Source organism: Callorhinchus milii, unplaced genomic scaffold (genome assembly GCF_018977255.1).
Source record: "Callorhinchus milii isolate IMCB2004 unplaced genomic scaffold, IMCB_Cmil_1.0 Scaffold3, whole genome shotgun sequence".
In the NCBI taxonomy this organism is placed as follows: Eukaryota; Metazoa; Chordata; class Chondrichthyes; order Chimaeriformes; family Callorhinchidae; genus Callorhinchus; species Callorhinchus milii.
Window position 1 is genome coordinate 76,508,505 of NW_024704744.1, and position 27,774 is coordinate 76,536,278.

The 27,774-nt window shown below is 43.1% G+C and overlaps 1 protein-coding gene across 3 annotated transcripts in view; it reads right to left on the bottom strand.

The window, feature by feature from the left end:
• tjap1 (tight junction associated protein 1 (peripheral)) overlaps positions 1-27,774 on the bottom strand; it is a 68,395-nt gene that overhangs the window by 29,256 nt on the left and 11,365 nt on the right. The window contains exons 2-3 of one of the 3 annotated variants that reach the window (XM_007898238.2): positions 8,273-8,355; positions 886-939 (exon numbers count right to left, since the gene is read on the bottom strand). The gene's annotated coding sequence lies outside the window, so the exon portion shown is untranslated. Of the gene's footprint in view, positions 1-885; positions 940-8,272; positions 8,356-26,011; positions 26,504-27,774 lie in introns of those variants that run through there. The other 2 variants (XM_042333236.1, XM_007898237.2) reach the window with 2 other exon arrangements.

Below are 27,774 nucleotides of genomic sequence, written 5' to 3' on the forward strand. Positions count from 1 at the left end.
CAATTCTCCAAACAAAAATTAGTTATTCACTTTACAACTGTGTGTGAGACATTACTGTGTGTAAATGAGCTACCCATTCGCTTCCAAATACACAATTTATAGTAACTCATGTGAAGCGCTTTGAGATGTCTCGACAAATATATCAAATGCAAAGGTTATTATTATTTCATCAGCTCGGTCGGTAATGCTCTCACCTCGAGATCAGAAGAGATCATCTTCAATTTATTAACTAACACCATGTTGAAAAGTAAATCTTCAAATAGTGTCACTGGTTCTTTTAACTAAGCAGAGAGACTGAACCTTGGTTTAATGTCTCATCTGAAGGACAGGGCAAATACCAAATACTTTCTGAAATGAGGTAAGCAGAATGCGTCCCTCCAGGAAGAGAGTGCACATTCCATTTCTGGGATTTCCATGTGTAGGTGAGATATATGGAAATGTAGCTTGGTTTGGATACTCTTAAAAGCATGGTGATGGGTTTCTGCATGTGTCAGACAACCAGCTGACTGAAAAAAAGGACAGACAACTAGTTTCATGATAACTTTAGAGCAGACAGCACTGTGAATGAGAAACCAGTTCCATATTCACAAAGATTGATGATTTTCTGATTCAGCAAAGTAAGGGTTCAGCTCCAATGTGTACAAATGGTCTCCTTCAGAGTCAATAGCAATGTACTTGTTATAGTATTCATTGAGAGAAAAGTACGATAATGACCGTCACTGTCAGCTTATCCAATCAAAGGCCTTGATCCTTTCTGTCCTGGCAGTCAATGTTTGGTTCAATGTAACACTAGAGTGGATGCTCTGAGTGGGCCCAGTTTTATACTCAGTACATTACCCACATCAACTTCAACAGAAAGGAACAATGTTTTACACAAATATTTACCTACGAATCCAAAAGCTTGGAGTGTCTTCATAAACAGGATTTGATACAGAGCATCTGAAAAAGAAAATTTAAATTTCCCCAGTTATTTCTTTGCCCACATGAATTGCCCTAAATCCATCTTACATCAAAGCACTCTCCTTCAAGCGAAGGGCCTGGGTTTGATTCCCAGGCAGGACCAAAAGTTGAGCAAGTTTCCTTACTCCATGCGCCTCTGTTTATCTAGCAGTAAGTAGGAACCCGATTATTAGTCAATTCGTGGATCACTTTTACGGGAGTAATCATCCCATCAAAAAAAAATTGGTCACTCAATCCCCGCCTATTTGTGGGACATTGGCTGTCGTGTTTTGCCCACAAAATATAGTCAATTCACTTTACTTGTGAAGCGCTTTGAGACCTGTCAAAGGTGTGATAAGACGCTATATCAAATGCAAGGACTATTATTAAAACCTATATATGCTCTTTCCTTTATTTCCAAGTTACCCTCTTGGCTCCTGTTAACTCAGTTAGTTAAAGCCCTAACAAGTAGGATGGTTCTTGCGAGACAAGCAGCAGAAAGCTTGCTGGAAAGTGTGAATTTGCAATTTTAGCTGGTTAGACACCAGCAGTACCCTGGTGCACTCTCTCGGGTACCCAATACTCTGCTCTTCTAAGCAGAACTCTCTGGAATTAAGCAGGGTGATCCCTCAGGGAGAGAGAGCATGTTTCATCCCAGATAGCTTGCATAGATGGCATGCACATTTGGATACCCTGAAGTGTGGTGATGGGTTTCTGCATGTGTCAGGAAAAATAATTTACCCAAAGCCCACTTACAGTATTTTAGTTGCTGACCCTAGCTATCATCCACTTTACAGAGAACAGAAAACAAGGCTGCAACTGTCAAACAAAACATTTGTTCTCAAAGACATCAGAAGTGTTGCTGCAGCGGCACTAGGGAAAATTATTTGCTCTATATCAATGGTACATTACAACACCATGCACAGTTGAAAAGGAATCAACTTCATTACACACTTCATTCAGCCTGTTCTATTTCCTCCTCCTTCACAATGGATTGAACAGTTAATGTAAAGTTTGTGAGCTAAACAAATAACCTGTTTTATGAACTGCACATTGTCTGTCTTTACATTATTTTATAATTCCAGTTTAAGTGTGGCCAGCAATTCACCAGTCCTGCTCAACAATCTCCCCAATAAATTGGTTATATATCCACGTCCTCCTGACGTGAAAGGCGCTTTATAAATGGAATCTTGTTGTTGTTGTTGTTGACCTTGTTTTGTACACGACTGAGTCTGCCTATAAATATACAGCTCGACAATAGTTATCTGTAAAGCACTTTGAGAAGATAGATGTTATATCAAATGTAACAATTTTAATTTTCTCCACACTTCTAATGTCACGTGGGGATCGTGGGGACAGTTCCTGGGTGCTGGCAAACTGAGGTGCTGCTTCACATAAACCCAGACAGCGAGCATCAGTTATAATAAATACTAATAATCCTTACATTTGATATAGAGCCTTATCACATCGTTGAGATGTCTCAAAGCGCTTCACAGAATATACTGTAAAGTGGACTGACAGTATTGCACACAGCAGTGTCCTACAAACAGTCGTAGACTGAGTGACCTATTTTTTTTGAGGGATTACCACCCCATGAAAGCGATCCACCAATCGACTAACAACCGGGTTCCTACTTAATTCTAGGTAAACAGAGGAGCGTGGAGTAAGGAAACTTGCCTAAGGTTTCGCCCCACCTGGAAATCAAAGCAGGGTCCTCTAGCTTGCTTACGAGCTTGCTAACAATTACATTGCAGGACTCCCCAGTTGGGATTGCTAGGCGAGGTGGAAGTCCATTTCAACCAGGCCCATTACTGCCCTTGAGAACATCCTCCCATCTTTCCAACAGGGAGAACCTTCCAACACACACACACACACACACACACACACTTCTTTTGCTCCCTCTACCACACAGGAGAAAAGGTCAATTGTAGTACCACCTCACAGATCAGATTCCCCCATAACGACCAGAGTTTGGCCCTTGTAATCTTTAAGTAGTTGTTTGATCATATCCATGTCACAGAAAGAGCAATTTTTGATCCCAAGCACCTATTCACAGGCACACTTGTTAGGATTTCTCCCCTTTATAAAAGATTTCCAAAGCTCTCATGATGGCTTTTCACTGGCAGTTGTTTCCTAATCAGCCACCCTCTTAAGTTTTTCTTCCCATTTGCACTGCATTAACTGGGAGCCAGACGATCTGTATTGCAGTCTTCATCAATACTGATTCATCAATACAGCTGTGATAAGCCGATTTGCGTACATCAATGTCCATTGATAAGACTTCCTGGCTGCATCAACATGTCCTGCCTGCACATCCAAAAAAGTCACAACAACCACATTTACTATACAAGGGGTGGACAGACTAATTTGTAGACTTTTCCTCCCCGCTCTTGTTGGTCATGCTTGTTGACAAAATTAGAGTGTGTCAATGACTAATTTCGCTAAATTAAACATTCTGTAAATTACTAAAATTGATATTTAAATACTCCAAGCAAAACATGGCAATTAAGTCAGTCTTCAGTAAGCTGGAAAGTAATCTGTCCTGTTCTTTTTACTAGTACATTTCACTGGATACTGAGGGCAATTTTACAGTGAGTGAGCAAAAATCCAAAACAGTTTTGCTTCTGCCACATCATCTAACTTCTACAAGACATGATCTGAACTGCTGCTCACAATGAATACAGCAACAGCCACATGCCCCAGTACCAGCAGCTAAACAAGTGCCAAGTCGTTGAATATGTCACCAATTCAATGGCACAGCCTTCACAGACAGCACATGCTTAGCAATTGACAATGACTTGTATTTATAATCGTACCTTTCATGTAGAATAACGTCTCGCAGTGCTTTACAATTTTCATAAAAGGTGAGAAAGCTACAGTTATGTACTGTGACATTTTCACAGTTTAAGATATAGACACCCACAACTCCACCATCATTTTAAAGCCATGAACGTTGATAAAAAGCAATCCAACCACACAACCCTGCTTACAGGTCTGAGCGCTTGTACATGGGAACATGGAAACAGAGGAGGTCATTCAGCTCGTCAAGTCTATTCCACCAGTTTAGGGGAAACTTTTTAATCCAATTTCCCTACCTTTTTTTCCATAGCCCTTACTTTTTAAGTATAGGCCAAGTATAAGTGGAGTCCTGTAGCTCAGTGGTGAGAGCACTCGCCTTGCAAGTGAGACACCTGGGTTCAATTCCAGGGCGAAACCTTGGGCAAGTTTCCTTACTCCACACACCTAATAATAATCCCTCCAAAACAAAACATTAATAAATTGGTCATTTTTAATCCATGACTGTTTGTGAGCAATTGTCTGCTGCATTTCGCCCACAAATATACAGTCAATTCACTTTACAGTCTATTCTGTGAAGCGCTTTGAGATGTTGAGAAGACGTGGAAAGCGCTATATCAAATGCAAGGATTATTATTATTTATCATAAGTTTCCTTTTAAACAACACAATTGAATCTGTCTGTACAGCCATTCTGGGGCAGTGTGTTCCACATTTCCTACCTTCTGTGTGAAGAAATGCCTTATCACGTAGTTTTCTGATCTTACACAAACAAATTCTGCGGAGCATATTGCTTAGCAAAAACAAATTCTCACCAGAAGATTACTAAGGGAAGGGAGAATTAACATGCCATATGTGTGCCAATAATGTGTTTGTTGCTGGTGGTGGGATGAGATGAGTGCCTAATTTGGAACATATAAATGCAGCAGTCAATTTATGCAAACAAAAATGAAGCAAACAACAAGTTTTATCTGGGTATTGTTGTTTAGACACCGGGAGAAACATTCTTCCCTTTTTCAAGGGTGGATTGGGATCTTTAACAACCACCCGAACAGGAAGGTGGAACTTCTGCTTCACTTCTAGCCCAAAGATCAGGTATACAGTTTCATTCAAAGGAAGCCATTTGGCTCATCCTATCTTTACCGATAATAATAATAATCCTTGTCCTTGATACAGCACCATATCACATCATTGAGACGTCTCAAAGTGCTTCACAGAATATATTGTAAAGTGTCTTGACTGTATACTTTATGGGCGAAACGTGGCAGCCAATTGTGCACAGCAATGTCCCACAAACCTTCTTGGATTGACTGACCAATTCTTTTTTTTGGAGGGATTATTATCGCCGGAAAGCGATCCGTCAATCGACTAACAAGCAGGTTCCTACTTAATGCTAGGTAAACAGAGGTGTATAGGTGTGGAGTAAGGAAACTTGCCTAAAGTTTCACCCTGTCAAGCCCAGGAATCGAACCCAGGAACTCTTGCTTGCTTGTGAGGTGAGCGCTCTAACCACTCCACATCTTAAATGCGGAAACTCTCCTCTCTCCCGTCAATATGTTTCAACCGAAAATAAACACCTATCCTGATGCCCTGTAGAAACTGAAGAACTAAACTCCCATTCAGGTATTCCACATACGCTCTGGATATAGACAGTCCAAACCCAAACCCGTGCATTAGGGTAGCATGTCCACTGTTGATTAGATTAGAGTCCAGACTCAGCCTCGCTCATGGTGAAGTTATAATCCATCACCCGGCTCAGGCACTAGCGAGGGTTCCCCCAATACTATCCTTCCCACAGAAGCCATCTACTATAAGCTAATGTCTCAGCTCTTGATCAGTAGAAGACCCAGGCTCAATGAGCTCCGCTTCTGAAGGCCAATATCACATTGCCCTATTCTTCCTGTTAATGATAGCTACAGCCACTAGAGGTTGCTCTGAACTTCGAGATGTAGACTGGACAATTTGTTCTCTCCTTGGGGCTCTGGCTTCATATTAATCAAGCACATTAGAACAAGTGAAGCAGAATCCAACTGTAACACACAAAGTGTTGAAACAAATGAACCAAGGACACACAAAGTGGATTCTAACATCTCTCTTGTCATAAATAAAATTAGGAGGAAAGAGTGATGTACTTCAACTTTACTCCTGCTTGCCATTAAAACAGGGAGGAGAGATTTGGAAAATTCAAAAGTAAAATTTTAAAATAGCACAAAAGGAAATAGCAAGCATCACACATTGATTCTCTGTATATTTACCACCTGTTAAACTGGAATCTTGCCTGGCTCTTCGGGTGAATGTGAATGATACCATGGCACGATTTAAAAAGGATGTTTTCCCCATTTTCTGGTGAACAATCCTCCAAATAAATTCCACATTCACTTCAGAGTTGCTTGTGAAACAGTGCACGAACAAAATAGCAATTGCCTACAATAATTATCACTACATTTGACCATAATTACCCTTGGACACAGACTTTTTTGGTGTGATAAAGTGCTATGAGAATTCAATTTTTGTTCTCTACATTCAGGTGAATAATCAAGGTTCACCTATATTTTGCCCACAAAATATACAGTCAATTCACTTTACAGTATATTCTGTGAAGCACTTTGAGATATCTCGAAGACGCAATATGGCACTCTATCAAATGCAAAGATTATTATTATTTAAACTGAATAAATTAAGAGATTGAACAAAGAGCTTAAACCACAAGCCCTAATGTGTAGAGATGAAACATGAATTCAAATTCTAGCAGTTTTCAAATACATAAAGGCCTGTTAAGATAAGTCTTAGCTAGGGATTGCTAAAAGCAGAGTCAGGGAGGCAACGCAGGTAATCAAGGTTCCATTGCGAGCAAGCCATGCACATTTTTATGAAATAGGAACTTAACAATGTTTACCATGTGGGGATCAAAATGAACACACATGTCACTGCATAATTATCTCAACATACAATACATATTAGCCAAACAACTGATAGACCAGAGAATGAAATAATAAACCTAATAGTTTTGTTTGTTGATGAAAGGACAACTGCCCACGTACATCTCATCGAGTGTGCTGTACTGTATTCACTTTTTGGTCGGCTTCATGATGTAGTCGGAAAATGTATGCATTGTATAATCAATTAATTAAATAGCACATTACAAGTAATAGACTTTCAATGGTCGAAAGGGAGTGAATGAGCAATGTACAGAATTCTTCTGCTGGTCTAACCTTGGTTACACGACAAAGAAATAGCAGCTTTGTTGTAATGGTAAAGTATTTTAATCGTGAACAAAATTGTTCATTGATGCAGCACTATCCTTGCTCTATTCCCTCCCCCACACTCTCAGAATCAAAGAGCAGCCCAAGTCTGAACTACTGCGGCAGCCAGAGTATGAAGCAACACGACCATCTTCAGATCACTTAGAATGAATTGCCATTGCCTTCACTGGACAATATTTAAAGATCCCATGGCGCTATCCGAAAACAGAAGGAAGTTTCTCCCGGAGTTCTGGCCAACGATATCCCAAATAAAATTGGTCACTCACTGTTTGTGTGACATTGCTGACCAAATACAGTCAATCCACTTTACAGTATATTCTGTAAAGCATTTTGAGACATCTCGACGATGTGATAAGGCACTATTCCAAATGCAAGGAGTATTATTATTATTATTTAAGCCAAATGTAAGCTTCATTTAGCTGGTAGTATCCTTGCCTTTGGTTTAGTAGGTTGTGGGTTCAAGCCCTATGTCAGGACTTAAGCTCATAGTCTAGGCTGACACTCCTTACAGTACGGGGAGAGCACTGTATTGTCGGAGGCACACTCCCAATAAAACATGAAACAGAGGCCCTGTCTGTCTGTTCAGGTGGACATTCAAAATCCCATAAGATTACTCAAAAAGACAAGGGATTTTCTCATGTTGTCATGTCTAACAATCCTCCAGATAAATATTTTTTCCCTTAACTGTTTGTGGGTCCTTACTAAGCGCAAATTGATTGCTGCAATTGGCTACAAATACACAATTCAAAGCAATTCCCTCTAAAGGACTTTGAGATATTACAGGTGTTGGATCAAATACAAAGACAGAAGAAGAAGCATATTCAGCTGATTCAATCTCTCAAGGGGCAAGAGTATGGTTGGTCTGGTTCTCAACACAGAGGAGCATTGGAACACGAACAAATAAAGGTATCAGGAAATAGGAGTGTGACAAAGAACCATCAAAGAATTGCAGGGCAGGAGCACACACAAGTTTGACACCAAAACTCTAAAAACAAGAGAACTGCACCTGGGAGAGGGAAAAACAAGGAAAGCCACAACTAAACTAGAATCTCAAGCAAAAGGAACAAATGAATACCCTCCAGACTCACAAGATAAGCTAATTCTATCACAAGTGACTCCAAAGAGTTTTGATTGTAAGTTTTTTAAAAAGCAAATTAAATTTCAAACAATAGCTATCATCATCCAGGCTATACAAAACCGAGTGATCGAATAAATGCAGCATGTTGGATGAAGACACAAGCCTGAAGCTGTACTGCTGTACATCAATGCCCATACCTGCGAACCTCAGCTGTCAAACCGAGTTCAATTTGTCCCCAAGTCCTGCTGTCAGCACATCTCTTGCAGTCAGTCGCTGAGGCCTGCTCATCAGCAAAGGACAGGTGATTTACAGCATTTTATTTTTAACACTGTAAACAACATCAATTCAGACAAATGATTACTCACAATTTTAATGTTGCATTCTGCTAAAAGTAAATATCATTCCCGCAATTCGAAGACTTGTTTGAAACTCCACACTGCGTTCAGAATGAAGTCTGCAGCTCCCAGTGTCTTGTCCCAGACTACAGAAGAGCTGTAATGTGAGCACCCAGGCAGGATAGGAGGTTTTAAAAAAAGGAACAGTCCACAACATGTACTGTGCCGAGATAGAGTCTCTCCTTCAGTTTTCTTTAAAGCATTTACACTTAAATTCCAACAACTCAAATGCCTCCGTCAACAAATGTTCTCTAAAGTCAATTGGGTCAACAGATTGTTGTGGAATGACATGGTATTAGAATTAGTGAAGTTTGAGATAATAATAATCCTTGCATTTGGTATAGCGCCTTATCGCATCTTCGTCTCAAAGCGTTTCACAGAATATACTGTAAAGTGAATTGACCGTACTTTTGTGTCTGGATGTCAACCCAGCACGCCACATCCTAAAGAGTAAGGTGGTCGTAGCTGGACACACAGAAGCTTTTCAGACAGTGTCCTCAATGGAAAGTTAAGCGGTTTTAGCTAGTTAAACTTCAGGAGTAACCAGCTACTGCATCCCTGTTGTATGTGCACGTTGACTGATGCACACTTTGGGGTCCCCTTGATTCTTGTCAACCTGCATCTAATACTCTACGAAATTAATCAAGCAAAGTGCGTCCTTCCGCACAGAGAGTGTGCATTTGATTCTGGATACTGGATACCAAGGAATTCCCCGAGCAGATGACATATGTGGGTATGTGGAACTGTATATGTGGAACTCCGTTTGATCTGGATACTTTAAAGCAGGGTGTATGATTGGGCACCACGCTGACCAAAAAAAAACATTAAGTGGCTGCTTAGGTGTGAAACGTACTCTGCCTTCAGCAGAATGCAATGTTAAAATTGTGGATATGAAATGGATAGCCACCTAGAGATGGGTGCTCTAACTTCAGGCTATTTGGTGGCTGCACCCAGCCACAGTCCATAAGCAATGCAGTAAGGCTCAATCCATCCAATACAGAACACTAACATTAACCAGGATTTCTTGAGCCATATGTTGACTCAGTTTAATATCTTATTTGAAGGACAGCACCTCCAACAATGCAGTGCTCCCCACAGTAGGGTTCTTCACAGTGTTACACTGCACTGTGAGGAGTCCTAATACGAAACTAGAACCCACAACATTCTGACTCATAGTCAAGAATGCAACCAATTGAACCAGGTTACCCTGATGAGAAAAAGTGAGGTATGTTCTGTGAATGGCGCTTATAATCACTATGAAAGTCAACGTATGAATCAAGAAAATAAGCCCTTCCACTTACCCAATAAAGGCAGGGGTCTGGGAGAGTCCAGACTTCAATGAATGAGATAAGCGGAGAAAATTGGGAAACCCCAATGTAGAAGTTTGTACTTTTCTCACACTTCCATTCTTTCAAAACGAACAGATGGGAATTTTAACTGCTGATGCAAGCAATCAAAGGTCAAACCTTTGTCTGATCAGAGATTTCAGCAGTCTCAGTACATGGCCACTGACAGGGCTATTTGGAGCCTGCAAGTGGATTAGCCAGCTGGTTCACAGCTCCTGTCTTCACTTCTCCACACCGATCTGTACATCCAACATCTTTCACTTCAAAAGACTTCAGTCAAAATTAATCAACGCCAGTGTCCCGTCTCCCCAGCCCCTCCCCAATGTCTTATGTAAATAGCAGCGTAGGCTGGAACTCAAGGGCAGTACTAGTGGACAACTACATTATCAGAGGTGCCATTTTCCAGAAAACAAGTCAAACTGAGGTCCTATCTACCTGTTCAGGTGAACATTAATGATTGTATGACACAATTTAAACCAAGACAGCTCGTGAGACCTTGCCTTCGACACTTCCACATTATAGGTAGTGCAGCTTTCCACCACATATATATATTATATAATATATAATATAATATATAATATAATATATAATATATATAATATAAATATGTTATATATAAATGTCTTGAATGAAGGAATAGAGAGTTTTATATCAACATTTGCAGGTGACAGAAAGTTTGGAGGCACTGTATATTGTGTAGATGGGAGCAGGAAGTTACAAAGGGACTTAGACAGATTAAGTGAGTGGGCAAAACTGTGGCAGATGGAATATGGGGAAGTGTGAGGTCATCCATTATGGATCCAAAAAGACAACACAGAATATTTTCTAAATGGTGAGAAACAAAACTAAGATTGTGGAAGAGCAAAGGGATTTGGGTGTCCACGTACACAAATCGCTAAAAACAAGCTCACAGGTACAAAAAATGTTGGCCTCAAGGGGGCTGGAATATAAAGGAGAGGATATGATGCTTCAATTGTATAGAGCTTTGGTCAGACCCCATCTGGAGTACTGAGTTCAGTTCTGGGCAATGCATCTCAGGAAGGATATATTTCTCAGGAAGAGAAACTATAATAATAATAATTTCCTCTACTGGGGAAATCTAGAACAAGGAGGGCATAATCTTAAAATTAGAGCTAGGCCAGTTAGGAGTGAAATTAGGAAGCAGTTTTTCACCCAAAGGGTAGTGGAATTCTGGGACTTTCCTCAAAAAGACTGTGGATGCTGAATCCATTTACAGTTTCAAGACTAAGGTGGACAGATGTTTGTTAGGTCAGGGTATCAAGGAATATCGAGCAAAGGCGGGTAATTGGAGTTGAGGTACAGATCAGCTATCATCTTATAGAATGGTGGAACAGGCTCGAGCGGCTGAATGGCCTACTCCTGTTTCTACGTTTACAATGCGCACTCTCATTTTGTGAGCTCCCACATACAGATCATAAAATGAACTTCATACTCTGAAAGTAACTTCACTCCCTTAAAACAGAACTGCTTGAAGAAAAACTCTGAACAAAACCAGAGGACACAGCCCGTGATTGAAGGGGTTAATTCAGAATGAATCTACGGAAACACTATTTCAGTGAGTGAATAGTATATCTGTGGAACAGGCTCTCTAGGGCGACGATTGAAGCAGGAAGTGTTAATTCCTTCAAATTAGTTTTCTTTTAGGAAATAACAACATAGTACATAATAAATATAATAAAAATCCTTGCATTTGATATAGCACCTTATCATATTTTCGAGACGTCTCAAAGCGCCTCACAGGATAAACTGTAAAGTGTAGTGTTTTGGGATAAAATTAGATAAGTAGTTCGGCACATATGTGCATGTGACTGCCAGGAAGATGGAAGGCGAAGTAGATGGACCTTGGTCTTTTTCGTGGAGTCCTGGAGCTCAGTGGTTAGAGCATTTGCCTTGCATCTGAGATACCTGGATTTAATTCCAGGCAGGGCGAAACCTTGGGCAAGTTTCCTTACTCCACACGCCTAATAATAATCCCTCCAAAAAAACAAAATAATAATAAATTGGTCACTCAATCCACGACTGTTTGTGGGACACTGCTGTGCGTAATTTGCTGCCGCGTTTTGCCCACAAATATACAGTCAACTCACTTTACAGGATATTCTGTGAAGCACTTTGAGACGTCTAGAAGATGTGAAAAGTGCTATATCAAATGCAAGGATTATCTTATTATTATTATTTCTCGTCTAGCATTTCTTATGTAACAAGTGCATATTCGATACTTAATTTCTAGACAGATTTAGGCAATTTATACCTGGACAGGGGACATTAGCACCAATTCATTCTATCGCCAGGCCTATCTCGGGGATTGGTGTAGTGTGGAAAGGTCATGAGAAAAAACGGCAGTCCTTCGCTATCATCCAATTCAAACCCCACAATCTGTAGAGGCCAGTTTGATGGACAATGTCCCGTCCCTACTGTGCTGCCACCACAGACACAAAAGCTGCTCCCATCAGTACACTAATTTAAAGACTTCTGTATGAGGAGTACTACAGGTCTGGGACTACTGCAAACACATTTAAAACAGAAGTACTCTGTAGTACCAAAGCTGCTGATGGGAAACAGACCCAGCAGAATCATGCAATGAGCAGTTTCCAAATTGCAATCAGATTGCTTTCTGCCCATGGACCTTCCAGATAGAATAAAATCCATGCAGATCAGTGCTAGATATGTATGCTGGCCTGTTCTGAGGTCACAACAACAAATTACATTTATAATAATAATCCTTGCATTTGATATAGCGCTTTTCACATCTTCTAGACGGAAGCCAAATCCTTGACTGTCCAAGGTGCTGGACAGCCAAGGATTTGGACCCAAGCTGGTGGTTGGAATCAGGAGCTGGAGGGCAGGGAGGGTAAGGGTAGGAGGGTGGCCAAAGGCGCAGTCGAAGAGGAGGGTCTTGAGACATGCCTTGAAAGAGGCAGGAGAGGGAACAAGGCAAAGGGATTGTGGGATGGAGTTCTAAAAGGTGGGCGCAGAAAGGCTGAAGGCCCAACCGCTGAGCACGGGATGGACCGGGCGGGGGATGTGGAGCCGGAGCCTGCTGAGTGAAGGGAGTGGAAAGGTCGATGTGGGGTTAGCAGGTGACAAGCAGTAGGAAGGACTGAGGCTATGGAGGACATTGAAGGTGAGGACAAGGATTTTGAACTCTATCCTCTGGGGACGGAGAGCCAGTGGAGCTGGACAAGGATGAGGGTGATAGAGTCACAGAGCCCAGTGCGGGAGAGGGCACAAGTTGCAAAGTTCTGGATGATCTGCAGCTTGTGGAGGGAGGAGTTGGGAAGACCGGCAAGCAAGGAGTTACCGTAGTCGAGCCTAGATGTAATGAATGCGCTTCTGAGGGGCTCGGCGACCTGAGAGGAGAGGCAGTGGTGGAGCCGGGTGATTTTGCAGAAGTGGGGGAAGGCAGAAAGGGTCAGGACAGCAGTGGTCCTGGAATCAAGGGTGGAGGCAGAGAGATAGAGTTGGGTACCATCCGCATACATGTGGAAGTCGACCCCATGTCTGCGGATGATGTCGCCAAGAGGGAGCATACAGATATTGAAGAAGAAGGAACTAAGGACAGAGCTCTGAGGAACACCGCCCAAGGTGCGGGGGCTGGGGAAGCCGTTCATGGAGACGGTGCGAAAGGTAAGATTGGAACCATTCAAGGCCAGAACCATGAAGGTTGAGCTGAGAGGATAGGCGACGAAGGAGGTTAGAATGGTTGACAGTGTCGAGGGCAGCAGAGAGGTCAAGGAGGACAAGGAGAGAGGGAGCCCTGGTCACAGATGGAAAAAATGTCTTTTGTCACTTTGACCAAGTCTGTTTCTGTGCTGTGGGCAGAACGGAAACCCGATTAGGGGAGTGGGGAGAAAGGAAGGAGCGAAGCTAGGATGCAATGACTCGTTGCAGGTCCTTGGAAAGGAAACTGGACGATGGACATGGGGCGGTAGTTCGAGAGCAGGATTGGGTCCAGGGAAGGTTTTTTGAGAACAGCTGTTTTTAAGAATCTGTCACCTCTAAAATGATTGTGGAGGCAGGACAAATCGAGTGCTACAAAGTGCTGCACATATAAAGGTGCAAACATTTAGTGTTTCCTACAATCCCATGTTGTCAGATAGGAATATCAGGGCCATATTTCACTTTGACAGTCTATAATCACGAGTACTGGAGAAAATGGCTCTTTTACCCCTTTCAAAATGTATATCTTGAAAGATAAGCAAGAGCATGTGGTCTCCAAATGAATCAGGCTTTCATGAATCCATGAGCAAAAATTCTTGCTCAGAATACAGCTTAGCTGTCTACCTTCCACAATTAATAGCATGATCACATCTTAATATGTGAACGTTTATTTGAACATCGGCAATTTCTGTAGAATAAATATCAGAACAAGTATGCAGAATGTCAAAATCCCTACGGCTGACTGATGGCAAGTGATAGCCAACTTTGCATTCAATTTCCTGTCAATTCCAGTCAATCCAAAGTCATTACAAAGCATTCATCACCTGAGCTAAATATTGTAAACGGAAGACTGCAAGAGAATTGTGAAAACTTTGTGGAGTCCTGTAGCTCAGTGGTTAGAGCACTCGCTTTGCAAGTGAGAGACCTGAGTTCAATTCCAGGCAGAGGGCGAAACCTTGGGCAAGTTTCCTTACTCCACACAGAGCCTAATAATAATCCCTCCAAAACAAAAAACAATAATAAATTGGTCATTTTCGATCTACAACTGTTTGTGGGACATTGCTGTGCGCAATTGGCTGCCGCGTTCGCCTACAAATATACAGTCAATTCACTTTACAGTGTGTTCTGTGAAGCACTTTGGGATGTCCTCCCGACGTGAAAAGCGCTATATCAAATGCAAGGATTATTATTATTATTATTATAAAACACACAGCTCAGCAAAGAGCCAACCAATCAGGTATTCACATGGAGGCACCTTACACTGAACTTTACCTCTTCTCCAAATACCACTTTGTCCTTCTTCACATCTCACCACATGTGCACACCCAGCCCAGGCAAGAACAACCAGCCCAGCTCGGTTGAATATAATGTAAACTAGGTAACTTGTACTGCATCACCCTATGCTCCAGATCAAGAAATGCCTGGCCTTTCTTCAAGGCAATAACTAATCACATGAAGAACTCAAACATCAACGGTGTGTCTTGATGCCACTTCATCTCTGAAACTGCCAAACAAGCAAATCTGCAGGGGAGTCTGTGTTAATAATGCAAAGGAACTGCAACAGGAAAGCACAGCCAGCTCCTGAAATGGTAGTAGTCCAGATGGTAAATGTTTGACAAATAATAATTGGCAGCTCTTAATGTTTTCAGGCAGCATTTATGCTATATTAACATACATTAGCAGAGGCAGTATCACTTCCCATCATTAGCACCTTCAGTGACAAACAAGTTGTTAATGAGACAGCTCCTTCACAAGTCTCTTGAACAGACGAGCATGCATTTTAACGAAACTAGGATAGTTCTCATGAGATTTTATTACAAAAATCCACTACAGCTTAACTAAACTTGCTGTGTTAACCATAATGCTGTGTTGTTATTTGGGAAAATCTGAACAAAAATAAGCAAAATTTCTATTTTGTTTGGTCAGCTGGGTGTCTGACACATGTGGAAACCCATCGCCATGCTTAGGAGTATCCAAAGCAAACTGAGAATTCCATGCATCTCATCTACACTTAGAAATTCCAGAGATAGATTGTTTGGAATTGAATCTCTCACTGGAGAGTGCATTCTGCTTACCTAATTCCAGAACATATTAGGTGCAGGTTGGCAAGTGCCAAAGCTTGGGGACCCCAGAGTGTACGTTGGGTAACTGCTGGAGTCTAATCATCTAAAACCGCATAGCTTGCCATTGATATCGTTGTCTGGCAAGCTTTCCCGCTGCTTGTCCAGCTAGAATCACCCTACCCTTTAGGGCTTTTGTTTGCAAAGTTTCTAAAGGTAGCATTACTTCAGGTATACTTTATACTTGACAATAAACAAGGCTGTGCTGGTAGAATTCCAGCCTCGAAAGAAGCCAAGAGCAAATATCTGATCTTTGTGATTGTGGTAAGCTGTGTCTTGCCAGGTCAACTGTTCAAGAGTGGTATAAAGAGTCATTACATTATGGCAATTTCCTTTGAAGCTCTTTGAGAAGCTTCTTGGGCACTATATCAAATTCAAGGATTACTATAAGAAGTCATATTTTCAACTTCACAGCCACAGTGTATCCGATAGTGTGTCCAAACGGGGGAAGAGATTGAAATGCTTAATAATCTGATGCTTCTCCATCACTTTCCTCTCCTCTGTCATTGTTTCTCAGGTGACAGGCATCTGAGTCACAGCATTCACACACACTCTCCGCCTTCTAATCCCACAGAAAGACCCATTTTATTAAATGTACTGTTGGACACCTTGTCTTTCCTCTCCCCCAAGCTCATGCTCACAATCAGCTGTGTGAAGCACTTCAAGAAGTCCTCCCAACGCAAAAGGTGGGTAAATTGATGTACTATAGAGGGAGTTTTTAATGCTGCTAAAATTCACTGGGGGGTCAAGTTGGAAAATCTTCCATTCTACAAGTGGCACTCCTTACCCTGGTAGAATTATTTAAAAACACAAGCAAGAAAGAGGTGAATACAACAACAAAATTACAAAATTACATACCTGAGCAGAGGGAGTGGGCTGGTTACTAACGCGCTAAGAGTTCGCAGAGGTAGGGGGGAGCGAGGCCATAATGGGCTTTGAAGGTGAGGACCAGGATTTTGAACTGTATTGAACCACTGGCAGGAGAGCCTTCAGCCACTCTGCCCCCAACCCCTGGAATTACATATACAAATGTAATCTTGTTGTTGTATCTTCTGTGTGATGGGAAGACAGTGGAGTCGGGTGAGGATGGGGATGATAGGGTCACGGAGCCTGGTGTGGGAGACGACACAGTCTGCAGAGTTCTGGATGATCTGCAGCCTATGAAGGGACTGTTGGGGAGGCTGACAAGCAAGGAATTTGCATAGTCGAGCCTGGATATTATGAATGCATGTACAAGGGTTTCGGCAGCCTGCGGTATGAGACAGGCGGAGCCGGGCGATGTTGCCGAGGTGGGGGAAGGCAGAGTGGGTCATGGCACGGATATGGGGTAGAAACGATACTTGATGGTCAAATAAGATGCTAAGGTTCCGGACTGGCTCAGTGAGGTGGAGTGCACATACTTGGATGGTGATGCTGTCAGCGCCTAAGATGTGGAAGCGCTGACAGGAGCCAATCAGAAGGGGCTCGGTCTTGTTGATGTTCAACTCAAGAAAGTTAGCTCTCATCCATGCCTTGATGTCTGACAGACATTCTGTCAGGACAGCAGTGGTCCTGGAGTCAAGAGTGGAGACAGTGAGATACAGTTGGGTGTCATCCGCATACATGTGGGAGTTGACTCCATGTCTGCGGATGATGTCACCAAGAGGGAGCATATAGATATTAAAGAGGGGAGCAAGGCCAGAGCCTTGAGGAACACTGCACAAGATGGTGCAAAGGCTAGAGGAGAAACCATTTGTAGAGATAAAGTGGAGATGGTGTGAGATGTAGGATTTAAACCATTCAAGGACAGAACCCCGAAGGTTGAGGTGGAGGAGGATAGAATGGTCAACGGTATCGACGGCAGCAAAGAGGTCAAGGTGGACGAGGAGGCAGAGGGAGTCCTGGTCGCAGATGGGTCAAAGTGACAAATTACATTTTGTCCAAGTTGTTTCTGAGTTGTGGGCGGCACGGCAACCAAATAGGAGTGGTTCATGAAGGGAGTGGCAGGACAGAAAGGAGTGAAGCAACGATTCGTTTCAGGACCTTGGAAAAGGCAAGGGAGGTTAGAGATGTTTGAACAAGTTGTTTGCTTCTCAGCTTCGCTCCTTCCTCTCCTTCGTCCTCCTTGACCTCTCTGCTGCTTTCGACACCATCGGCCACTCTAGCCTCATCCACCGCCTCTCCTCTCACCTCAATAGCGCTATCCTTGACTGGTTTAGACTATACCTCTCACACCGCCTGCACTTCATCTCCTCAAATGGCTTCGCTTCTAGCTCCCGGACCGTCTCGCGTTCCTCAAAGACCAAAGGCTCTGTCTTTGGTCTCCTCCTCTTCAATATCTATATGCTCCCTTTTAGTGACATCATCCACAGACTTGGGGTCAACTTCCACATGTATACGGATGACACCTAACTCTACCTCTCTGCCTTCACCCTTGATTCCAGGACCACTGCTGTGCTGACAAAATGTCTGTCAGACATCAAATTCTGGATGAGAGCTAACTTTCTTCAGTTGAACGTCAACAAGACCGTTGGGTCCAGGGAGCAGGTCGTCAGTTTCATGTGGGTTATAGTGGTGGTGAGAGAGTAGTGGGAGACAGGTTCGAAGGTAGGGAGGGAGGGATGGATAGGGGCCGGGATGTGAAGGGGGGTAGTAGATGGAAGAGCAGAGGCAGCTGAGCGGGACCCCTCGACTTTGGTTTCGAGGAAGTCCAGCTTTACCTTGCAATTGGTGTTGGAGGAGAGGATGGGAGAGATGTGAGAGGGTCGGTAGGAAATGGAGGTGGGTTGCGTGGCGGTGGGGAGAGGGATTGAGGATTTAAAGGAGATGAAGTAATGGTGCGAGATTGCTTTGTCGGTGATAGTGAGGTCCGAGACGATGAGGCCATGGGGATCACCAGATCGAGGGGGTGGTGGAGGGAGAGGTTGAGGGAGGAGAGGAGGGAGGAGAAGTCAGCAGAGGTAGAGCAGGAGGGGAGTGACGAGAAGGTGGAGGTCATCTAGGATGAGGAGGCGTTCGAAGCAGAGGGAGAGGTAAGTGGAGATATCGGGGAGGAAGGTGGAGGAGGACTTGAGGGTGTGATAGATAAGGAGAATTTTGAGGGAAAGGTTGGTGGGGTGATAAGGGGTAAGGTGCTCAAAGGAGGAGAAGGTTTGTCAAAAATAGATCTTGAGCACGCTCTTATCTGTCTTGCAAGTCTTTTCACAGTGTGTTGATGCATACTCTCTGGAATTCAGCGCAGCGTAAAAAAATTATCAAATTGCTGCAGCTGTGGAGCAATTGTGCTAAATAAATAATACTGCCTGCTTTACAGCTGTACTGTACTACACCAATGTAGCTTAGAGGAATGACTGATTGGATCAGCAGAAATTTGTGTACATGATGGGGGTGGGGGGCAAGGAACTCAAAGAGAGGAGGAAAGGCTGTTAAAGCTTGTCTTATTATGCTCACAAGAGTGCTAATCAGATCTAGGAGCCCTGATAAAACCTGGAAAGTATTTGTAGTTATTTTGAATTTCCCGAACAGGTATCACTTGAACTGGTAGAGCACCCTTCTTGTTGAATAGTGTATCATCAGCTTTCCAAAGGTAAAGTGGGACCCGGAGAGGACTGGAGATAGGTGTGATGGAAGGGAGGTAATAAAAATAAGGTTTTCAGACGGAAGTTGAAAGCAAAGAGTGAGGATGCAACACAGAAGAATTTTACAGAATTTGGACTAAGGAAGGTAAGAGAAGGTAAAGAAAATCAGTCACAATACATCTTCAGCAGGATTGTGAACACTGAATGAAGGGGATAATAATAATAATCCTTGCATTTGATATAGTGCTTTATCATGTCGTTGAGACATCTCAAAGCCCTTCACAGAACATATTGTAAAGTGAATTGACTGTATTTTTTGTGGGCGAAACATGCAGCCAATAGTACACAGCAGTATCCCACAAACAAATTATCCTTTTTTTTAAAGAGATTATTATTATCCCGGAAAGCAATACGCAAATCGAGTAACAACCGGGTTTCTACTTACTGTTAGATAAACAGAAGCTTGTGGAGTATGGAAACTTGCCTAAGGTTTTGCCCTGCCCGGAATCAAACCCAGGTCCTCTCGCTTACAAGGCGAGTACTCTAACCAATATGCTACAGGGGAAAAGGAAAGCGAAGGGACAAAATTGATAGCTTTCAGCGAGGTTGCACGGTTATGAGGCCAAATTGCCTCCTTCTGTGTTAAATATATGATGAGATGGTTTTGTCTCAAAAGCTGCTTCAAAAAAAACCTCTAACCAGCCTCAAATAAGCAAACCCAAATTAACCACTGTAATCAGCTTAAGTGAGCTGTTTGCATTCTTTCCAGTGTAATCTGTACAGTACTACATAGCTGAAACAATGCAGTTTTGCAGAGCCACCCTCCTTGGGTTATAACCAATAGAGTTTATTTCCCTGAATAAAGTTCAGTTCCAGCATATTGGTCCTGCTTCGGCCTCATTTCCCCACTAATTATTACCGTGCAAAAAAAGGACAAAAATGTTTTCCCTAAAGCTATTTCACTACTGGTGATAATGTAAATGCTGGTGGGGGGTGGATGGTAAGAGGGAGGCTGCATGTCAAATGCAGATGATAGGTAACATAGCTATCTGTGTAAAATAATCTAAAGAACCAAGGAGACTAGAGTCTGGATCCAAACTAAGTTGGAGCCTTCAGCACCCAAGGGAAGCACTATCAAGCGCTCTAATAATCATCCCTGCATTTGATCCAATATCTAACATTGAAATGTCTCAAAGCTCTTTACAAGCAATTACTGTAGAGTATAATGACAATCTATTTGTAGACAAATACAGCTATTAATTTTCACACAAGATGCAACAAACAGGCAAAGCGCTTTGAGGCGTCCTCCCAATGCATTTCCTAACGTGAATGACATTATGTAAGTAAATTGTATTGTTCTCATTCACATAGTTTCTGATCTAAGCATATCACATGACTCAATAATCCACCTCTCCAGGCTCAGTCACTAACTATAGCAACAGCCTGCTGCCAAACATCACCCAACCACTTGGGTGTAAAATATTTTGGTTCAGGGTTTCCATTGGTGTCAGAGTCAATCATTCATTCATTCATTCATTTAAACACTGAGTGAAATGTGGCACCAGGATTAGTAAACTGGCTATTTTTACCCGGTTATTGAAATCTTGAGCTCAAGTGTAACATTTCTTTGCCAAAATCTTAGTTTTTTTCAGATCAACTGTAAACAGTATGCTCTGCTTCACAGGGCACATACTAAACATACATTAGTGTGGAATTAATTGAACTCCAGCCTCAACCATTTAACATGCTATTGTAAGCTTTTTCACAACCATTCTGTATTGATACTACTGAAATGAACATGGAAGCATTCACATGTCCATCATAATAATCATCCCTGCATTTAATCCAATATCTAACATTGAAATGTTTCAAAGCACTTTACACGCAATTACTGTAGAGTATAATGACAGTCAAATATCTGTTGATTGTACTACCACGGGGGGGGGTGAGAGAGAAGGGGAGGAGGAGGTAAGTGGGGTGTCCTTGAAGCTGAACTGGCTCCAAGGTGACATGCATGGCAATGGAATGTGGGAAACTGAGTCTAGTTCCTGAGCCAGGCGGGTCCACAGTACTGCCAGGCACTGCTGATAACAGGCAAGCCAACTTGTTGGTAGGACTTGGAGGAGCAGACAGTGTTTTCATTGGTAAGCTGTGCAGTTTTAGCTGATTAACACCAGCAATACCCCAAGACTCGGCTCTTGCCAACCTGACACTATTCAGAATAAGGGGGTTGGCAAGATGCGTCCCTCCAGGGAGAGTGCGTGCATTTATTCCCATACATGCAAATTTCCCAATATGGATGGGATGAATGCTACTCTCGATTTGGATACTCTTAAGCACAATGATGGGTTTCTGTATGTGTCAGACACCCGGCTGACCAAAACAAATCTGGTGATCGTTGGCCAAGACAACGGAAGAAATTCCCTTCTCATTTCAAAACAATGCCGTAGATCTCTCATGTCCGTGGAAGTCTCACCCGAAGAGTGGCATCTTTGACATTGCAGAATTCCTCCAGTACTTCAACAACAACAACAACAACAACAAGATTCCATTTATAAAGCGCCTTTCACGTCAGGAGGACGTCCCAAGGCGCTGCACAGTTGGGTCATGACCCGAGCAGGGGGGAAATGGTCAGGGTGAGGGGAAGGGAGGGAGCGAGGAGGGGGGAAATGGTCAGGGTGAGGGGAGGGAAGGGAGGGAGCGAGGAGGGGGAAATGGTCAGGGTGAGGGGAGGGAAGGGAGGGAGTGAGGAGGGGGAAGAGAGTCGAGAGGGGAGCTGAAGGCACGGTCAAAGAGAAAGGTTTTGAGACCGGCCTTGAAGGAGGAAAGGGAGGAAGCAAGGCGAAGGCACTGGGGGATGGAGTTCCAGAGCCTGGGGCTGAGAGGCTGAAGGCCCGACCACCGATGGTAGGGCGGTTGGGGCGGGGGACGTGGAGCAGACCGGAGCCAGAGGAACGGAGGGTACGGGCAGGTAGGTAGGGGGATAGTAGGTTGGAGAGGTAGGAGGGAGCAAGGCCGTGAATGGCCTTGTAGGTGAGGATGAGGATCTTGAAATCAATCCTCTGGGGGATGGGGAGCCAGTGGAGGCGAGCGAGGGTGGGAGTGATGTGGTCCCGAAGCCTGGTGCGGGACAGTACACGAGCTGCAGAGTTCTGAATGACCTGCAGCTTGTGGAGGGAGGTGGCGGGAAGGCCGGCGAGGAGAGAGTTCCCGTAGTCCAGCCTTGAGGTGACAAAGGCGTGAACTAGGGTTTCAGCAGCGTGAGGGGTGAGGTAATGCCGTAGTCTGGCGATGTTCCGGAGGTGATGGAAGGCGGTGCCAGTTGTGGTGCGGATGTGAGGGAGAAAGGATAGCTCAGGGTCGAACAAAACACCGAGGTTCCTGACTGGCTTTGAGAGGTGTATACTTCGCTATAAAGTCCATTTCTAGGTCCTGACTTGGAACTCAGGTCCTAAATTGGAGCCGCCTCAAAGGCAAGAAGAGGATTATCAACTGAGCCAAGTCTGCAAAAATGCGTACAGTGCGATCTGAAAAAACTAATATTTTTGTCAAGTTTATAATGTGAGGTGATTTATTTTAGCAGAAGAAAAAACAAGAGAAGAATATACTGCAAGCAAATATCATGCAAAGAGCAAAGGGCAGTGCAGGTGCATAAGTCCTTGAAAGTGGCAATACAAGTGGAAAGGGCTGTGACAAAAAGCTATTTGTTTTCTGGGTTTTATATATAGGGGCAAAAGTAAAGCAATAATTCTTTACAAATCATTGGTTAGGTCGCAACTGGAATACTGCTTTTTGTTTTGAGCACCTCAATTCAGGAAGGATGTTAAGGCTTTGGAAGGGGTGCAGAGAAGATTCACAAGAATGATTCCAGTAATGAGTTATGACTTATGAGAAAAGATGGAGCAAAGAAAGTTGAGAGGTGTACAAAATTAGGAGAGATTTGATAGGGTGAATAGGGGAAACAATTTCCACTGATAGAGGAGTCAGTGACGAGCGACATAGTTATAAGATAGTCACAAGAAGAAAGGAGAGCTTGGGAAATGTTTTCTCAGAATTGTTGGGATCTGAGGGGCGTAAACCCAGAGTCTGTTGTGGGTTTCAAGAGGGAACAGGACAGATATGAAAGTTAGAGCGTTGAAGAGATTTAGGGTTAGGGCAATGGGACTGAAAGCGCAGCCTGCTTTGAGAGCCAGTGCTGACTCGGTGGGCCAAATGCACTATAAATTTCTACAATTCTATGAATACCCCCCTTTCTTTAATTTCCTCACCTTACTCATCATTCAAAGGCCATGCTCCACAGAGTGCTAATCTTCCATGTTAATATTCCACTGTTCCCCAGGGAAGTATGCCAGCTTCCTAACTGTGCAATCCCGCTGCTTCCTTGGGAGGTACAGACCCTGGGCTGCCAGATCCTATTGCAGTGTGATCAAATATAACATTTCTAGCCCAGTCTCTTTATAATGAATTATTGTAATGGAAAAGAATATGTGCCAAATTCATTCCTACAAGTAACATTCCAGTACAAATTACACAACACATCAGATCCTTTTATGTGGGTTATACAATCGAACAGCCACAAGCCTGGGAAAGTATTAAAAGGCCACATGTTCATTTGTTTCCTCTGGCACACACCAGCTCCAACGCTTTTATGCTACTGTCTGGAGATCTGCCCTAATCACATCCCAGAATTTTCCAATCACTCACGGGAGCATTTTAAAACTCATTCACTGGCATTATGTTCATTCTGATAGTTTCCAAGCTTGCTGTTGCTTCCAGCTGCTTTCCCTTTCACCAGCTGTCTCTCCTCCTTCCCTCCCCCAACCTTTCCATTGGTATTCCTGCAGCAATTGCTGTCATCTTCTAGTAATGGCTTCTGGTAGATTTAAGTACAGTATTTTATTATTGAACACGTGTGATGCAATTTTTACAAGTTACTGCGCACATGCGCAAGTAGGCATTAATACATGTGTAGTTATAATGTGCATACTTGGATTGTGACAATTACTTACACAAACTATACATTGTTGGAACCTCAATAACATACTGACCAGTCCCATCTTTAGGTCTCTAAATTTGATGGAACAGAGTAGGATTAACACAGTTTGTATTGGTAAAGATGTTAGTTTCTATAGCTTAGTGGAATCCTGTAGTTTAGTGGTTAGAGCACTTGCCTCGCATGCGAGAAGAGCTGGGTTCGATTCCCGGGCAGAGCAAAATGTTGGGCAAGTTTCCTTACTCCACACACCACTGTTTACCTAGCACTAACAACAACAACAAAAAGATTTCATTTATAGAGTGCCATTCACGTCGGGAGGACATCCCAAGGCGCTGGACAGTTGGGTCGGGACCCGAGCAGGGGGTAAATGGTCAGGGTGAGGGGAGGGAAGGAGCGAGGAGGGGGTAGAGAGTCGAGAGGGGAGCTGAAGGCACGGTCAAAGAGAAAGGTCTTGAGACCGGCCTTGAAGGAGGAAAGGGAGGAAGCAAGGCGAAGGCACTGGGGGATAGAGTTCCAGAGCCGTAGGAACCTGGTTGTTTGTCAATTGGCGGATCACTTTTCCAGGGACAATAATCCCTTAAATAAAACATTTAAGGGTCACTCATCCACGACTATTTGTGGGACATTACCGTGTGCAATTGGCTACTGTATTTCACCCATAAATTACATAGTAAATTCTGTGAAGCGCTTTGAGAAGTCTATAAGATGTGATAAAGCCCTATATCAAATGCAAGACTTATTCATTTTTATTATAGTTTCAGGTTGTTTTGATGAAAAGTCTGAGCTATTTCTATAAGCTATCCTTCTATCTTCTGAGCTATCCTTCTATAAGGATGTTTGTCCCCCAGTATGAACTATTGATATAAATCAATTGAATTTTTCCTTTCTATAATGATAATAATCCTTGCATTTGATATAGCGCTTTTCACGTCTTCTAGACGTCCCAAAGCGCTTCACAGAATATACTGTAAAATGAATTGACTGTATATTTGTGGGCGAACACGGCAGCCAATTGCGCACAGCAGTGTCCCACAAACAGTCATGGATTGAAAATGACCAATTTATTATTGTTTTGTTTTTTTGGAGGGATTATTATTAGGGGTGTGGAGTAAGGAAAGTTGCCCAAGGTTTCGCTCGGCCTGGAATTGAACTCAGGTCCCTCACTTGCAAAGCGAGTGCTCTAACCACTGAACTACAGGACTCCACAACCAACAGAAGAGTTTCTTCCAGGTTTCTTGCCTCATATTCCTCTAGATAAAATTGGTCATTCCCTTCAAGATGGTCTGTGGGACATTGACGTGTGCAACTTAGCTCCTCCGTTTGCCTAGAAAATACCAGACCTTATACAACTGCACACCAACATGAGGACCCTGGAACTTAGGAGCAATTGCATATGCCAATGAGGAGAAAATATCAAACAAATTAGTTGGATGTACAAAAAAAAGGAATATAGTGGTTGTAATATGTGGGCCATTAATGAATGTCTGTGGCAGAGTGGACACTGATTGAAAAATTACCTTCTATTACTGACTTCTTTTGTTCCTGTCTGCCTTCTGGGATGCTAAACATTCATCAAGTTGGTCAGTGTAAATTAATTCAGAATGTTTACATAGTGACAATAAACCAGGCTTTAGGAAACATTGTTAACATTAAAATGCGGAGGTAATTTGTTTTAAAACTCTGATCAAAGAATTAACAATTCCTGACATGTATACTGAGCTTTACTGATGAGGAGTTTTACACTTGATTTGCTGCCAGTAACATTTTACTCAAATACATGCACTTAATTTCCAAATGAATATAACATATGAGAACAATAAAAAATTATATTGATACAGCACCTTTCACATCAGGAGGAAGTCCCATCTCAGCCCGTTTTATGTCCCCGCTTGCTTAATCCAGCATTGCTCACTGACTCTTCTCTTCCACACAAGCTGTAGACCATAGAGAATTCTGCAGACCATGGGCTCCCCCGCACCAGGTTTTGCGCATCCATCATCCCCCATCTTATCCTTGTACGGCTCCATTGGCACTCCATTCCCAGGGTTCCTCACTTTCATATGCCTCCATGTTCTCATTGCACCCTATCTCTGCAACTCCACTGACAAGGCTGCTCTCTCCACTCAGCAAACACCAACTGGCTTTACTATCTCCTGCCTCAATATTGTTGGGTGAGCTCCTGTCCCCCACTCTCTGAGACTCCATTCTGGAGTCCCTCCTCTTGGCTCCTTCCTACCTGCAGTCAAAACCCACCTAATGATCTATCTCTGACTGTGCTTTTGACCACCCCTTCCTTGAGGTCCTGTCAGCTGCATGAAGTGCATTGAGATGTCCTCCAACATGAAAGACATTTATATGGTGGCAGCGTTGCTCAGTTGGTATCACTCTTGTCTCTGAGTTAGTACGTTGTATTTTCAAATATCATGTTTGGACTTCAAACTAATTATCTAGGCTGACGTGCCAGTTGGGTGCTGGGGATGTGCTACATAAAGCATGATAATCAGGCTAGGGAGGTTCTAACATCGGGTGTCCATCTGCTCTGCTTTGATGGGTTGTGGCCCCGTTGGGTGATGCTCTTTTTTTCTAGTAGGTATGGATTTGATTTGATGAATTCAACTTGTTTTTGGACGGACTATAAATTTCTGTGACTGCGTTTGCGTTTTTCCTTGGCTCAAGATATAGGTGTTGATTCGTACACACAGTGGAGTCCTGTAGCTCAGTGGTTAGAGCACTTGTCTCGCAAGCGAGAGACCTGGGTTTGATTCCTGGCAAGGCAAAATGTTGGGCAAGTTTCCTAACTCCCTTACTCCACATGCCTCTGGTTACCTAGCAGTAAGTAGGAACCTGGTTGTTAGTCTATTGGCTGATCGCTTTTCCGGGGGTAATAATTCCTTCCAAAAAAACAATAATAAATTGGTCACTTCAATCCATGATTGTTTGTGGGATACTGCTGTGCGCAATTGGCTGCCACATTTCATCCACAAAATATGGAGTCAGTTCACTACAGTATATTTTGTGAAGCGCTTTGAGACGTCTTGAAGACGTGATAAGGCGCTATATCAAATGCAAGGATTATTATTATTGCACGTTCCATCTGATCATGTGGTTACCAGCAAGAAGAGTGCACTCTGTACCCACTGGACAGGATGTACACTCCATGCCACCAGTAAGGGGAGTGACTGTGTTGTGCAGGGCCACCAAATACTTAAAGGCACAATTACTTTATTGTACTCGTTTTTTGCTGAGTTTTAAGGCCACCACTTGACCCCAGCCCTACCCATCTCCTTACCTCCCAGCTCCTTGCCCCCCTTCTGACAGACATCATGAACCTCTCTCTGTCCAAGGAGAATAGTGTCATTCGACGTTAGACAAGCATGGATTTGAGCCCTGACTAGGTGGATGGTAGGTACAAGGAATTCCCTATGACCTTCTCGGTGGGCAATGCACCTCAGCATGAAACGCACGAGAGCATTGCCACCATCTTCCTATCCACAGCTCGGCCACACGTCCCTTCCCATTGAACGATGGTTACATTGATTGGAGGTGCGGAGTTTAAGCAGCAGCCACTTGCCTTTTTGCAAGCCAATCAAGATGGACTCCAGGT